We start from the raw sequence: 17,722 nt of genomic DNA on the forward strand, positions 1-17,722 counted from the left end.
AAAGATAAAGGTATAGGCAGTTGGAATTAAATCACTTGAGTCCACAGTTCAACAAGCGTCGTTTTATCTGCAACCACAGAAGAGACGTTGCGAGCCTGTCCTTGTTTTATCGTTATTTCCATGGCAGATGCTAGTCTGAACTCCAATCTCTGGTCCCCCCTCGCCAATCTTTCACGAAAAACACCCGTCTAGCTGAATCCACTGTGAAAAATTTCCCCCACTCTATATCTGTGCCTAAATCAAAACGCAGATTCCATGAACAAAGCTTCTTTCTTAGAACTGCACGCCTGTGGAACTCTGTTCCGTCTGCCTGCTTCCCTCCGGACTACAACTTGGTTGTCTTCAAGTCCAATGTTAACAAATTCCTAATGAACCGCCCCCTTAAGTAAACATTTCAGCAAATCTCCTCACTAACGTAATGTACTTGCAATAACCCTTATCCCTGAGTGGCTTCCGGGCCTTGATAAGTGGTGATCACTGTGTAAAAAAAACAAAAAAAAACCGACACTGCTCTCACCTGGAGGACCAGTCACCCATAATTCCAAATTCAATTTTTCTATGTCGTAAACGTCGATAGGTTGAAAACTTAGAGCCACAATTACATGAATTTGACTTTCCAATCTTTTCTTCCTATGTTGTCACCAGCAGTCTGCAGACGCAGGGATGGTGCAGGAGCCATTCTTGCGGGGATGTTAAGCGAGAGTATCAGCACAAGTCTATTTCAGCTTGTGCAAAATACGATACGTGACGAAAATATTATTCAGCTTGCGAGAGAGATAGAGAGATTTTCAAGTTGGTGTATTTTCGCAGTGGTCAAGGATTTTGTTCAATTCTCAATTCTACTGCCCAACTCTCCTCGACTAACTAAAAATCGCTCGTGCATAAGCTTATATAATGAGATGGATTGGTGGAGAATGAAGCTTCCCCAGTCCAAACTAGCCAATGAGGGGTCGTTACAACATATCCCCTTCTCTTCTGATTGGCTCCATACATAATCACGTATCGAAGTAAATTTCCATCGAATTTGTTCCCACACAAATTATACTTGGAAGTTGACCTCAAGGTCAGACTCTGCTCCCAAATTTAGCTGAAACAACCTTTCATACTATCCTCTGAAAATCGTTTTTTTTTCAAAACAATCTTATTAAAATATTATCAATCCCAAAGCTACTTTTCCTCAGTCTGCTTGCATCATCGGCCAAATAAATGGAGTCAGCAAGGTAGTTAAGTGTTGCCCGGGATTGTTCACATCATAAAACTTCTAATGTAACTTTATTATAACCGTTATTAATGTAAAATTCGACCACCATAGGTAGTTAGGTCACAGCAGTCAGTCTCTAGGGAAAGGCCAAAGAAAATATGGGAGGGAGTGATAAAGATGAACTTGAGAGAAAGAGGAGAAAATAAAGAAACCGAAACAGGTTAGTTTGAAAGTCAATGTCTAAAAGTAGTCCAACACATGTCAGTAGGTAAAACAGTCATTAAACTGATGATGATGATGATTTACTCACTAGGAGTTCTCACCCAGGTAATCATCAGTGACTACTCGCTGATAATAACCGACGGTGTTTGCTGACGTCTGGCTGATAGCAAGTCTTCCCAGATTTTCAGTAGTCTCCACCTCTTTTTACAACATTGCATTAATTCCTCTTTTTGTATTATTGGCACAATCTTCTACGCTAACCATTCCTTTTCCTCCGTCTATTCTTCTTCTTATTATTATTGATAATAATAATAAAATTATTAATTATTATTATTATTATTATTGTTGTTAGAGATTTATATTTCCACATAAAAATCCTGAATATTTTTTTAATGCACACATGTTGATAAATATTTCCTACTGAATTCTTATTTGTATCTGCAGGGAATTTTTTTTTTTTTTTTTTTTTTTCAAGAATCTTCCAAGATATTTTCTTTCATTTCCGAATTCATTATTACAAAGTTATTTGGAGATATGAAGATTATTTGGTGACTATTATTGGAAGCTTATTATAAAGAAGACATGGAGATTGCTTAAGAAGGGTTATTCGGAAGATCTTCCATATCTTGTGCGAACCTAAACTTCAGAAAATATATTTGCTTCATTTCCGAATTCATTATTTGGAGAAGATGTACAAATCATTTGTTGTGGAGATTACTTGAAAACGAGTTGTTTAGAGAATCTTATTTTTTAAATTTTGTTTGAGATTTCATTTCTTTAAGTCGATATTTGCTTCATCTGCGGATTCATTATCCCTAATTGAAGCTTTCATTGGAATGAGCAATGGTTTGATTTCTCCCAACGGAATTTTCCACTAATTGCTTTTAACTTGCAATTGAATCAGTTGATCATACAAAGAGTCTGAGTTGAGATTTTGATTTGATTTCTGGCAGTATTTTTTCTTTTTCGCATGGTACTTGATATGCTAAAAAGGCCACACGGAATTGTCTTGATACAAGAAAGAAACATGTCCCATTCTCTTTTCTGTAATAAGCGGGTTGCCTTGATATGGAAACAAGGCTAGAAGAAGAAAAAACAATGAAATAACACTGTGTGCGGTTGTTTTAAGCATCCGTCAAATTTGTACTACTCTTCAGATCTGACTCTTGGAAACAAAATGTTGCCCAATCTAAGAAACAACTTAACAGATCATGAGTAGCATCTACAACATATAGCCAGCCCAATGTAACATATAAAAATCTTCGAGGTATACTTGCACTGGTTCAATGCCGAGGATGGACATGTATCCCGACTAGCTTTGGGACGATTACTCTGAATTGGAAACCGGAAAAATTTTTAATTTTTAGATATCAGAATCAACACCCCCTCCAAAAAAAAATTACCTCTTTTTATGCTTTTTACTTGTTATTCCAAAAAAATTTGTTTTTATTTTAATTTATGAAAGATTACCGAGGGGGGAACCAGTGATATATATATATATATATATATATATATTCATTCCAAAGTGAATGCTACATTTATCTAACATAAAATTATCTTGTCGGATTTTCAAAGTCAAACCAAAATTGCAATCTGATATATCAATACTCGATTTAAACAAACGTATATTTTTGAGCTTTCCTTCCACTAAGTTCTTGAAATGAATATATTTTATTGTTTCAGTTTTTATTGAAAACACTTATTCTGGTTAAGAAAATTATTATCTTTCCTTGTTTGTCAAAACAGAAACGAAACATTGAAGGTTATTTTCTATTCATTTCTGTTATTAAACAATTTATATCTTAAAATTAATTGTTTATCATAATAATAGGTTAAAGATTTTTTTTATTTTAACTTCTATCTACACGTATATTTAGAGTATTTAAAAAGATACAAAGGACCTTTTATTCTTGACGACTGGATCACTGCCTTCATCTAAAATTTTAAATCATAAAAGACTTTAATATGTTAAATTGCATGTACTTTTAAATGTTTCATAGGTTTTTCTTTTGTGTTTTGAAAGGAGGAAGGTGAACCTGTAAATTTATCCTTGTCCGTTCGTCTCTCCGCATTTTTCTCAATAACTAGGCCTTGAAATGTTTTGAAATTTTGCACAAACATTAAACATGATACGAGTAAAAAGTAGCAGAACGGATTTTCTGGGAAAACTCCGGTTGCCTTTCTAGGGGTTAAAATGGTCAAAATTGACATTTTGTGCTTATAAAAATCCAAGGCATTTTTTTTTTAATAAAACCTTCTGAAAAGTTGTAACTAACTGATTTCTATATAATTTTGTTTGTCTATACTTAGCGATAATTCTTGGGTGTGCCCCAGGGGCTCATTTAGGGCTAATAAAAACACTTCATTTTTGGAACTATTTTACCATATTTGTCTAAAATTTTCTGCATATGTCTATTTAGCAGTTTTGCATTGTGCTGAACTCAAATTAAGTATGTTAAGGACTTGGCGACTTTTGGGGATAAATGGGGAGGGGGCAAATGATGGACTTGATCAATCTTTTTTTGCATCTCAAATGTACATACGTTAAAGCCTAAAACTGCCCGGTTTGTTCATTTTCACCAGGATTTTACGTCCCCTGGGGATTTTTAGGGCTAAATGGGGGGGGGGGTCATTTATTATTCTCCATGTATATGTTTTATTTCAATTAAAAATGCTTTATTTCTAAAAATTAAAGAGGTGTTATTATACAATAAATTATTTCCCTTGACTATTGGAAGGCATTTTTTAAAGAGAAGTTTTCATGTGCAATTGTATCGAGTCCGTTCCTTTTTGAGTTTTTCAAAACTCAATGTGTGTGTATATATATATATATATATATATATATATATATATTATACTACTTCAAGCATGTTTCTGTGTGTGTTTCTCGCCCCCACATTAATTATACATCATAATTTATTCTTTCCTATTAATCGATTAATATTTCCGGATTTTTCAGATGAGCATTATTTGAATGATCTGGAGTACTGTCCTCACCTTAAATGCGTTTTGGTATTTTTTAGGTTCTGGCTTTCGATACAATGTAAAATTCATTTGTAAAGTACACGTTACTGGAGATTGAAGGTTCAATCCTCAGTACAAGGCAAGACTAAACTACGGTTGTGAATTTCCTACGACTCCTACCCAGCCACGGCTGATAGAAGGAGAGCATTCTACTACTGTGGATTAAATAAAAGATTCCATTCAAAATTCCATAGAGATATACTTGAGAAAGGTCGAAGTTTACATCAATTAAAATGTTGTGCGAATAACGCTCAAGATTAAAACAGTGGTCGGAATAATCCAAATATGACCGATTAATGTCAAATAGCAAAACAGTTTAAAAATTCCTATGTCTGCAAAATAAGTTGATTATAAAATTGAAGTCAGCAAAAATAATATGCATTTATTCATAAATAAATCAGTGTAATTGATTAATACTATGAATTGATTAATATTATAAATTAATATTATAAATTGATTAATATTATAAATTAATATTATAAATTGATTAATATTATGAATTGTTTTGCATTATAAATTATTTAAATAAATTGTTTAGTATCAGCATCAGATAAACGATCTTGGAATTATTTAATGTTTATTTGGTTGAAATTCTTAATACTGATTGGATCAAAATACTCAATCTCGAGTGGTTGCTTATATCAAACTTCAACCAATTAGAAAAAATCGTCTCCCAAAATTGATTACCTGTTTGCATTGTCTATATAACTGAGTGCCCACGTGCCGTTCTGTGAGGGTCCCAAAATTGCCACAGGAACCTATGTCATTCACTGAATGTTGTTACTAATTGCCACACATATTCTTGGCGGGAAAAACCTCCTAGGTATCGGCATTTCAACAAAACTATAAAACTCAGTCATGGGCTTCTAAATATAGCAACAGTTTGTCAGTTTCACAAACTCATTCACAAGTCCCCATATGTACGGACATAAAACCATTTTCTCCATCTGAACCTTTGAACTCTACTTAACAAAAAAACACTTTCTTTGTCCAGACATTTTGAAAATTTCTTAACTTTTTACATGTGTTTGTTCTACAAGGCATAAATGATGGTCATATATTATGTATGGAAGAACGTTGTCATTACTTTTGTCCGTGGCTCGTTCCAACTAGATCTTATCCTCGATGCTTTGAAAAGAAAGTAAAAAAGGCAAACTAATATATACTTTATGGAGAAAGAAGTGGCTTACCGTTAAAGCGGCTGAGCGTTTGTGCATGCAAAGCACAAATTGAGAATCAAGATGGCGCCCGCATGCGTTTATGTGGAAAAAATCTCGGAAAATCTCGTACCCTGATTCCATAAATAACGAGGAAAGGAAAGCGGGAGGACAGACGATTTTTAGTCACTAAAGCGAATGGACGTGTAAAAGAAGAGGTAGAAGAAAAGAGTGTGGTGAACGAAACAAACAACGACTCGGTTGAAAGTAGAGTTGTAACGAACACGAGCTATTTTGGCATGACGTCAGGATTTGACCCCAAGCTAATTCCCCTGTTTGATGGTAGTAGCACTGATCACTCAGTGCAGGAATGGGTGGAAAAAGCAGAATTAATATGTCAGCTCAGTGGGGTGAAGTGTATGGAATGCGTGGTCTGAATGCGCCTCACTGGGGGAGCATATGCAGTATACCAGCAGTTGCCTGCATTAAGCGCGCCCTTTTTACAGCATTTGTGTTAGATCCAGTTACTGCATGGAAAGAATTCATGGCCCGAAAATTACATCCTGGGGAAATGGTGGGTGTGTATCTGGCTGAGATGAAAAAGCTATCGGTCCTTTTTGGAGGGATGTCAGACAAAGGCTTGGCGTGCACCTTTGTTGCAGGATTACCTAAGAGTTTGGAAGATCTGCTCCGTGCCTCATCCCAAGTGGACGAGGTAGACATATCCGAAGTATTGGCGCGGGCACGAGCAATACTAAAGAAAAGCCCTAACACTATAGACCAAGCGGCAGCTGTACAACCATCACAGGTTGGATTGCAGGACCTGGGCGCAGCTACAACCTGCTATAAGTGTGGAGAACCCAACCATTTTTTTTACACAGTGATCACGTCTTATCAAGGCCCGGAAGCCACTCAGGGATAAGGGTTATTGCAACTGGTCCCCCCTCGCCAATCTTTTACGAGAAACACCTGTCTGGCTGAAACTACTGTCAATAATGTTCCCCACTCTTTATCTGTGCCTAAATCCAAATGCAGATTCCATGAGCAGAGCTTCTTTCTCAGAAGTGCACGACTGTAGAACTCTCTTCCGTTTGCCTGTTTTCCACCTGACTACAACTTGGATGTCTTCAAGTCCAACATAAACAAACTCCTGACAAACCGCCCCCTTAAGTAAGACACTCTATCAAATCTCCAATACTAATGATTACTACAATACTATCTCATTGATTACTGTACATGCAATAACCCTTATCCCTGAGTGGCCTTCAGGCCTTGATAAGTGGTGACCCCCATGTAAAAAAAAAAAAAAAAAAAAAAAAAAGGTACATTACGTTAGTGTGGAGATTTTATGAAGTGTTTACTTAAGGGGGCAGTTCATTAGGAATTTGTTAACATTGGACTTGAAGATATCCAAGTTGTAGTCCGGTGGGAAGCAGGCAGACGGAACAGAGTTCCACAGGCGTGCAGTTCTAAGAAAGAAGCTTTGTTCATGGAATCCGCGTTTTGATTTAGGCACAGATATAGAGTGGGGGAAATTTTTCACAGTGGATTCAGCTAGACGGGCTTTTTTCATGAAAGATTGGCGAGGGGGGGGCAGAGATTGGAGTTCAGACGAGCACCTGCCATGGAAATAACGATAAAACAAGGATAGGCTCGCAACGTCTCTTCTGTGGGAGAGAGGTTGCTGGGTAGAGAAAAGGGCATCCCCCACTAAGCCACAAAGTCTATTTTGTACTTTGTCAAGGCATGATAGGCTGTTTGTAGCAGCTCCTGCCCAGATATTGCAACAGTATTCCATCCTTGAACGTACTTGGCTTTTATATAGATAGAGAATTGCATCAGTAGTGAGATATCTTCTGGAGCGATAGAAGGATCCCACCATCTTTCCAGCGACCTTGGCAACAGACTTGATGTACATGTTCCATTTCAGATCAGGAGTAAAGGTCAAACCCAGAAGCTTGTCAAAACATGGGTCCTCACCCAGACGAGAGCCATCCATCACAATTGATGCCAGATGGGGATCAGAGCGTTGATGATGTAAGGATAGGAGTTTGGTTTTGGATGCATTAAAGGTAACCAGCCACATCTTCCCCCACTGAACCACACGCTCGAGATCAGAGGAGAGAGAATCAGAGAGAACTTTGTCATTTACAGCCTTTGATGTGTTGCTGTAGATGGTCGTGTCATCAGCATAGATGTCAACGAATGATTTAAGTATGTGTTTAGGGAGGTCATTGATGTAGATCAGGAAGAGAGTTGGCCCATGATTGTCTTTCGTCACGTCAATCAACTCGGAAACTTGACGGGCCGCAGTGCTACAAGTGCAAAAAACGCGGACACCTGTCCGGGAAACGGCACCAGTCTTCTCCCCAGATCGTCATTGAGCAGGGCGCTAGCCTCTGTAAGCATACACATTAATGGAAGCGAGCGCCCGCCTCGCGCTTGTGGACACTGTGTGCACCCAGACTCTCATAAGCAAGATATGCTGTGCCACTTGGAAAGCAGAGAGAATTCCGGTACTAACTGTAGGCGGAGGTTCACTAGCCTCTTGTGGGATGAGCATTATCCGCGCAAGCATCAACGACGGGCTTGCAGTAGCCGTGCGAGCCCTGGTTGTGGAGGGAGAGCTTCTCGGGTACGACCTACTCCTGGGTATGGACTTGATTACACAACTGGGTGGAATTACTGTGGACAGAACCGGCAAGGTACAGTTTTCCCGATGTGAGGAACATGTTTGTGCTGCCATAACTCTCGACGATCCTGACTTTCATGCAGAGTATGATAGAAACACCAATGCATGGACGGTGTCTTGGAAGTGGTCAAACGATCAGCCACCAATATTCTTGCGGAACCGGTTATCGGAATATCCCCCACCCATGTGGCTAAGGTAACAGTATGAAGAACTGCAAACGTGGATCGACAATGGCTGGCTTCTTCCATACCCAGAGGATGAGCTTGGCCCCCCGTGAGGGCTGATTCCCTTGATGGCCGTCGTACAAAAGACTAAACAAAAGGTCCGCCCCATCCTAGACTACCGTGAGCTCAATGAGCATGTCAACCCATATACGACAAGGGCTGATGTGTGTGCACTCAAATTAAGAGAGTGGCAACAGCAGGGATCGAACGTGGCAACTCTGTACCTACGCAGGGCCTATCTGCAAATATGCATTGAGAAGAAATTGTGGCCATTTCGGACTGTGGAAATTGGAGGAACCCGATATTGTCTAACCAGGCTAGGGTTCGGTCTAAATGTGGCCCCAGGCATTATGACAGCAATCATGCATGCTATCCGGCAGCAAGATGAGGCAGTGCAACAGGCAACATCCTCATATATCGATGATATATTCGTCAATGAGAGCCTCATGTCAGCACAATCGGTTAGAATGCACTTTGAGAGCTTTGGACTGACATGTAAGGAACCAGAGCGTCTGTGCGATGGAGCAAAAGTTCTTGGCCTGCACGTGCGCAATAGCAAGGAGGGACTTTGCTGGAAAAGAGGAAGTCGCGTCCCAAAGGTCCCATCAAACATCACTCGACGAACAGTGTTTTCGCTTTGTGGAAAGATGGTAGGCCATTTCCCTGTGTGCGGTTGGCTCAGGGTGGCCATGGCAGCCATAAAAAGACGTGCAACAGCTATGTCGTCGGGATGGGATGATGCAGTACACGATGTCACCCTAGGGAGCATGCTGACAGAGACTGTGTCCAGGATGACCAGTGATGACCCCGTTCAGGGAAAGTGGTGCGTCAGCGGGAATGAGTTCACAGTCTGGGTGGATGCTAGTTCACTGGCCCTTGGAGTTGCCCTGGCAGTTAATGATTCCATTATTGAAGATGTGTGTTGGCTTCGGCCAGAGAATGATTCGAGGCACATAAACCTGGCCGAACTTGATGCCACATTGAAGGGCGTTAACTTGGCGCTTTAATGGCAAGCCAAGGTTCTACATATCATGACTGACTCGGCATGCACTCATCGGTGGATAACCGATGCATTAAGTGGAAGAGCACAGCTGACGACACGAGCATCGAGTGAGATGTTAATTCGAAGATGGCTTGCCACCTTGGTCTACACCATCACAGAGTACGACCTGACTGTGGACGTGGTGTTGATCAGGTCTGCGCTCAACAGAGCAGATGCTCTGACAAGAGTCCCTCAATGATGGCTTCTGGCTGGTGCTAGGAGAGATTCTGATAATCTGCAATACACATGTGCAGCAGTTGTGTGTAATGTGGATGCAGCATGCATCATGGACATTCATCGACAGTGTGGACATCCTGGCATCAAGCGGACACTGTACTTTGTCAAGATGATTGATCCAGGAGTAGAAAAAAAAAGATATCCGAAGAGTGGTGGAAAGTTGCGAGGTCTGCTAATCCAGCACGATGGAAGAAAGTTGGGAGTTGGGAGGGAGTGGTAAGTGGCAGAGAGTTGGCATGGACATCACACTACGGTGGCAACCACTTCCTTACCCTCATTGATTGTGGGCCTACACGTTTCGCAGTCTGGAGACTCCGCGGGCGCCAGGACTCTTGCAACATTATTCGCCAGATGTCATCCGTATTCTGTGAAAGAAATGCGCCTGATGAAGTGCTGACGGACAACGACCCAGCCTTTTGCAGCCATCAGATGAGGCAGTTCTTACAAGAATGGAGTGTGCGGTTTAGGCTTAGATGTGCTTATGTGCCTTCTGGCAATGGTATAGCTGAGAGAAGCCATCGCAGCATTAAAACAATTGCAGCCAGGAAGCAGTGCACCATCGCAGAAGCTGTGTACTGGTATAATCTCATGCCAAAGGATGGCGTCTCTCCAGGAACGGCGCCTGCAAATGCAATCTATCAGTACCGTGTCCGAGAAAAAGGAATCCACCCCGATACAACAGTGGCCACTGAGATATAATGGAATCGATATGCCAAAGGGGATGCTGTCTGGGTGAAGCCGCCTGGAAACCGATGTACTGACAAGTATAAACGGGGCACAGTGACCGATGTGGTGAGTCAGCAGTGTGTCCAGGTTGATAGTGTACCCCGTCACGTTAGGGACCTACGGCCAGCGACACATGTACCACCTCCGGTGAACGATGAGAGTGACTCTGACTCTGAGACGAGTGGGCCATCGCTTTGGTTTGCACCATCCCTATCAAGCAGTGACTCTGATATCAGTAGCCTCTATAAAGATGAAGCCTTCTCCGACCATCAGGCAGTGGATGAGAGTGCACGCGAAGACGAGAGCAGCACTGCCCCCCTTCACAGAAGTACCTGACGGCGGCGATCGCCACCCCCCTGCCGTCTCTGTGATCATGAGATCAGGGGGGAGTGTGGAGAAAGAAGTGGCTTACCGTTAAAGCGGCTGCACGTTTGTGCATGCAAAGCACAAATTGAGAATTAAGATGGCGCCCGCATGCGTTTATGTGGAAAAAAGTCTCGTGGAATCTCGGGCAATCTCGGAGAATCTCGTACCCTGATTCCATAAATAACGAAAGGAAAGCGGGAGGACAGACGATTTTTAGTCACTAAAGCGAACGGACGTGTGTAAAAGAAGAGGTAGAAGAAAAGAGTGTGGTGAACGAAACAAACAACGACTCGGTTGAAAGTAGAGTTGTAACGAACATATACTTTGATGCTATACTTGTGTAGAGACAACTATAGTGATTGTAAAAATTACTTACCCCAGAAACACGTCTGCACATTTTGTAAAGTCCAGTAATTTAGCAATAGAAAAACGAAAATGGTGACGCGCCACTGATTTTATACTTGACAGTCATGCAAAAGTAACGTGAATTTTCGCCGTTCGTATGCAAATTAGATGATTCTGGGCTGCATAAAAGCAAGCCTTTTAAAGAACGGGGGTAGGTGTTCGTTTTCAGAAGATAAGCCATGAATACGTACTACACTAAGGTGTGACATATTGTTTGACTCAACGCAGAAGTCTAAAGGAAATAGAGAAGAAAACTATAGTTGTTAATTGCTAAAGAAAATTACATGTAGACGTATTTAGCAAGAATCACCACTTATAAAGACCAAGAGGCCACTCGAGGATAAGGGTTACGGAGTGTACAGTGGTCAAAAGGACAATATCATAGTAATCGTTAGAAGTGTAAATTTGGTAAATTGGATTACTTAAGGAGAACGGCTTATCAAGAACTTGTTTACATTGGACTTGAAGACGGCCATATTGTAGTCAGCTGGAAAGCAGTAAACAGAAAAGTTCCACAAGTGTGCCTCCGTCTCAACACAGAAGTTATGTTCTCAATCATATGAGGAAGATCTACAGAGAGAGTATCCTATCGGGCTGTCAGCCATTGTTCTAATCATGCCTCTCTCTCCATAAGTAGTAATACCAGTGATAAAAAGAAAACTGCCAGTTATCGAGATTTAGCTGAACAAGGTATATTTCGCCCTCTCTCTCCCTGCATCACAGAGTAGCCCCCTCCCACCCCCGCTGAGTTGCGTTGAAATAATTGTTTTTCTCCCTCATTTGCTGATTGATAAACAATTAGGTAAAAGTTGTCAATGCAATCTCTCCTTGAGAAGCACTCAACTCTGAACAGTTTTATCATTATCTCTTTGATTTTCTCTCTTGCCCGTGAATAACAACACTTTCCACTTAAGCTACTTCAATCAGGAAAACAGAAAGGGCGAGAAAAAAGGATGGAGGAGAAAGAAAGAAAGGAGCGGGGCATATAGATAGATGCAGAGGGGGTATACTTTTTCATTGCTTTATTTCCCTGCAGAGATAACCTTCTGGCAGAGTTGAAATTGGCAATGGAATAAGTCTGTGAGCAAAAGAATGTTCCGCTTTGGCCAAATTTCGTATTCAATTGGCAACACAAAATAAAAAGCAACAAAATCAATGAATCAGAAATTATCAATACAGTAAAAGGTTCAAGAAAATCTTACTCGGATGAATTCCTTGGTGGTTGAAAGATTTTTTTTTTCAACCATACGTATTTGCACGAGCATATTTTATTGTGCTTCAGTTTTATCCTGAAAATACTTATTTCAGCGAAGAAAACCGTTAGTATAGCTACATCTTACCTCTCTGAAATAGATTAAAGTGAATTAAATTTATTTAAAACGTATATATTTCTGTTTGGGGGGGATCTATGGATAAATAGGCTTTGCTGTTCATTGGGTTAGAATCGATGTTTGAGTGGATGCTTTATATACTGTGGTTAAGTAGCTATTCTTAAATTGGAGGGACTTGATGCATATGCGGGACTGAGTGTGAGATTGTCCAAACTTGGTTGAATCTAACTATTTATATAAGCTGTATATCTATCTGTCAAACATACACCTAAGCGCAGATACAAGCATATAGACACTCACACATACACGTATATACACGTGTATGTATATATATATATATATATATATATATATATATATATATAGCATTCACATACACATATATCCATCTATACCATACACATACACCTATATACACACGTATCCATATACTCTTGCACACACATATATATATATATATATATATATATTTTTTTTTTTTTTACACAGTGATCACCACTTATCAAGGCCCGGAAGTCACTCAGGTATAAGGGTTATTGCAAGTACATTACGTTAGTGTGGAGATTTGAAGAAGTGTTTACTTAAGGGGGCGGTTCATTAGGAATTTGTTAACATTGGACTTTAAGACATCCAAGTTGTAGTCCGGTGGGAAGCAGGCAGACGGAACAGAGTTCCACAGATGTGCAGTTCTAAGAAAGAAGCTTTGTTCATGGAATCCGCGTTTTGATTTAGGCACAGATAGGGAGTGGGGGAAATTTTTCACAGTGGATTCAGCTAGACGGGTGTTTTTCGTTAAAGATTGGCGAGGGGGGACCAGAGATTGGAGTTCAGACGAGCTCCTGCCATGGAAATAACGATAAAACAAGGATAGGCTCGCAACGTCTCTTCTGTGGGAGAGAGGTTGCAGGGTAGAGAAAAGGGCATCCACCACTAAGCCACAAAGTCTATTTTGTACTCTGTCAAGGCAGGATAGGTTGTTTTTAGCAGCTCCTGCCCAGATATGGCAACAGTATTCCATCCTTGGACGTACTTGGCTTATATACATATATACACAATTACATATATACATATCACAAACCCACGCCTGCACACATGTGAATAAATGCACATACATTGGAAACTACAAATACATCCGATCGCGCCATGGGCTTTCTAGATGTAAATCCACTGAAACCTGCGTGATTATTAAAGAATGCTGAATGGAGGAAAATCAGGTATATAGCCTGTTTACTATACAAACATTATTTGTTACACATGTGCATACATGTTTCAGTGGAATCTCAATTTCGAAAGACACCTCATCAGACTGGGAAAGGAAACCCTAAATCTTCATTTCCTACTCCGATGAGATGGTCTCCAGAAATTGAGATGCCACTGAAACGTGTATGCACATGTGTAACCAATAATGTTTGCATAATATATATATATATATATATATATATATATATATATAATATTACTAAATTGAATAAAGAATGGATGGGGAAGGGGCATATCGGTAAAAAACTAGGAACATCCAAATAGAAGTTAGCCTAAATAGCAAGATGTCCAACATATCCATACTTGATTTAGATTAGCCTTTTTCCATTTATTCTACTCAATTATATTATTGGTCCAAATATATTTCATTTCAATTCAGTTTTTTCTGAAAATATTTATTGGGTTGAGAAAACTGTTTAAGTAACGATATTTTCCCCTCAAACCGAGTAAATCGAAGTTATTATGTACAATTATATTGAGTTCTTTCCCTAAAATAAATATATTTATGAAATGATGCGACTAGACACATGTCTGTATGTGTGTGTTATTTGGCATCACATTAAATCCATATTATTGTTCTTTATTAGTAATCGATTAGCGCCAAGTACTAAAACAAACTTTTAAAAAATAAATTATTTCACAAAATAAGTTATGAAGTAAAATCGCCAAAATGAATTTCCGTTATTTCGTAATCTTTATCTTTTACTCCTGGGCATCGCCGGCTAGATGCAGTTTGTATAGTATAAATATCAATGTTGCATGAAGAAAATGTTCCAAAGAAAAACGATGAAAAATGAACTATTTGCTGTAGGTAAAATGCCAGACAGTTGCCGATAAATCTTCATTCTCGTCTACCATTTTTTAATGTTTTATTTATCTGCCTCTGAGGAAATATATTTTTTAATAACCTTTTCTAATTTATGCTGTAAGATTAAGATTGCTTTCTTTGTGTGTGTGTGTGTGTGTGTGTGTGTGTGTGTGTGTGTGTGTGTGTGTGTGTTACTAGTATATCAACGCTTATCAAGCCCAAATGCAACTCGAGGATAAGGGTTGATGAGTGAAATTGTCTGTTGGCTGTGAACAACACTTTGATTGTAAACAATTATATTGGAAACGATGGGAGAAAATGATTATTTTAAGTAGACGACTTGACAAGAATTTGTTTATATTAGACTTGAACACTACCATGTTTTGATTAGCTGGGAAACAATCTCGTGATATTGTATTCACAGATAGTTGTTTGAGAATGAACTCAACTGTGTTCATGGACGTTCTGTCTAGTTTTCGGTAAACAGAGTAGAAAATGAAAATTCTTTATACTGGTTTTAGGAAGACGAGTTTTTGCTGCAAATGTTTTACAGGTGGGAACCAGAGATTGAAATTTATTTGAGTAAATACTGTGAAAATAATGATAGAGTAGAGAAAGACTAGTAGTCTCTTTCTTGAGAAGGAGGCTGTAGAGAAGAGAAGGGATTATCTCCCATTAGATTTTGAAGTCGATTTTATCGGAATTTTGGAAATGAGGATTGATAATTTGTATTATTCAGACTAATCGTGTAGTCTTGAGTGTTATGCTCACACCATTTTGACCGGTATAACTTTCGACCTTCTTCAGGTGTATCTTGTGGAATTCAGGAATTTTTCTGTCAAACCCATGGATCTGTATGAAAATTTGAACAAAACCCTTTTCTTTTTTTTTTTTTTTTTTTTTTTTTTTTTTTTAATGTACTAGGGTAGTATGCTCTTGTTCCATCAGCCATGACTAGGTAGAAGTTTTAAGTAACTCGCAATTATATTTGAATTATGTTTTAAGTGACACTCTAAAAAGAATAAGTATTAGTATTCTTACAAGTTCAACACCTTCGCAAACTTCAGACACCCCAATTACATAAAATAAGTAACTGACACTAAGAATGTGATTTAAGCTTATCGTCTGTTGATTCTTCAGAGACTAAAAATATTTGTGTGTATTCTGACGAGTTTGACTCTGAATCCTTTCAAAAATGTCCAGCTAACTCTGATTTCGTTACTCTAGGTGCTGAGGCAGAATCAAATATCAATGTTTCAGGCGCAAAGCTATTCAAGTGTTAAGCCAGAAACCCGCCTGACTTGAATTTATATATCAGATACTCATTACTGCTACTTCCATAGTTTATAGACCATGAAATAATAACGCTATTATTTAGAAAGCCATTCTTAAGATGGGGAGGGTGGCTATTTAACTATTATGTACTTTCATGTAACAATTTATTAAAAAAAAGATACCATAAAATTGAATTTAAATTGAAAATTTTATTAAAAAAAAAAAAAATAGAACGGAATGTAAACTGCACAAGTACTCCGGCTTTTATCTTCGAAAGTGTGTGAACAAAAAGATTGTGATGCATGGCAGTCAGCATTAGCCATTACCTTCCTTTTCGATATGTCTGGTATCTCATATCTGCAGACAGAGCGTATAGTAAGGGAGGAGTTCAACTTGCAAGTTGATTGTCTACAGATGAACAGTAAAGAAAGAATAATTTAAACTCAATCGATAATTACGGTTGTGGGAAAGTATTATTTTCTAATAATTAAAACTAATTAGCACATATAATAAATAGATGGAGTTATTTTTTTAGAATTAAATCATGGAATTTATATGGTCTCTGCTATTAATGGTTGTTACTCACTAGGAGTTCTCACCCGGTCATGCTGACAACGACTATTAGTTGTCTCTGAGATTTGGGTGGCAAAGAGCCTCCACAATGTCCCAGTATTATCTGGCGTCTTACAGTAGAGGTCCTTGATCTTCCACCATCATTTGTGTGGCATCAGTTGAACCTGGTGCCATCACAATATGAGCGTGTGTTTGGAGTTTTTATGAGATTTTTGCTATTTCAGTTCCTTTTCGTTTGTGGAGTGAATTACCTCTGATGTGTATAGTGTTATTATTAATAAATACTCTCTAGGAGTTTTCACACAGGCCATCATCTAAGAATTCTCTTTGAAAGCAGCCTGTGGTATTCCCTGGGGTCTGAGTGACAAGTCACTCAGATTTCCAGTACTCTCCACCTCTTTCGACAACTTTTGGGAATAAGTTTGCATTATCACAATAGCCGTCTACCAATGATTTCTTATTAGTCTTCACTGGGACATGGGTGGCAATAGGCCTCCTCAAAGTCTCGATCCTCCTTGCATTCATCTAGTGGAGGTCTGGTGAGTGTTTCTCTCCTCAGGCTTTCCATTCTCTTTGACCCTCATTGTTTATTTGCTGTGGCACCAGTTTATGGTGACAAAATGTTTTTTAAAAAGGGAGGAACCGACAGCAAAGAAGGGTTAACTTACAATTATTCAATTACAGTTTCAGTGCTCATGGTCATATGTAGTGTTTCCTTTTGTTTTACCTCTATAGTAGTTTCTGTATGTCCGGGCAGCACCTGCGGGTCATATGCATCAGTCTCCACACTCAAGGGTTTTCCTTAATATTTCAACGGTTTTCATTATTGTTATCTGTATCTTCTAAGCCATCTTTCTGATTCCAATCTTGCCTATTCTTCAAAGTTTTTTCAAGGGAGGGGGAGGTATTGTTCCTAGTGCTCCTAATATTATTGGTCCTGGATATGGTCTTAAACTATATCCGATGGTGAGGCCCCAGCTTACAGGCTTTGGGGAGGTTGGGGCCATCCTTTAATTGCCATTGCTCCCAGGTCCACTCTGACCTGGAGTGGTAGTATCTGTTAGGGTCCCAACTATGGGTTAAATAGAAACTGATTTGCAAAAAAAACAAATATATTCTATTAAAAAGTTGTTCTTCAAAATCACTGGATTCGACATTAAATAACTTGAAAAGGGTTGA

This window comes from Euprymna scolopes, chromosome 12, assembly GCF_053919585.1.
Source record: "Euprymna scolopes isolate OS-2025 chromosome 12, ASM5391958v1, whole genome shotgun sequence".
Lineage (NCBI taxonomy): Eukaryota > Metazoa > Mollusca > Cephalopoda > Sepiida > Sepiolidae > Euprymna > Euprymna scolopes.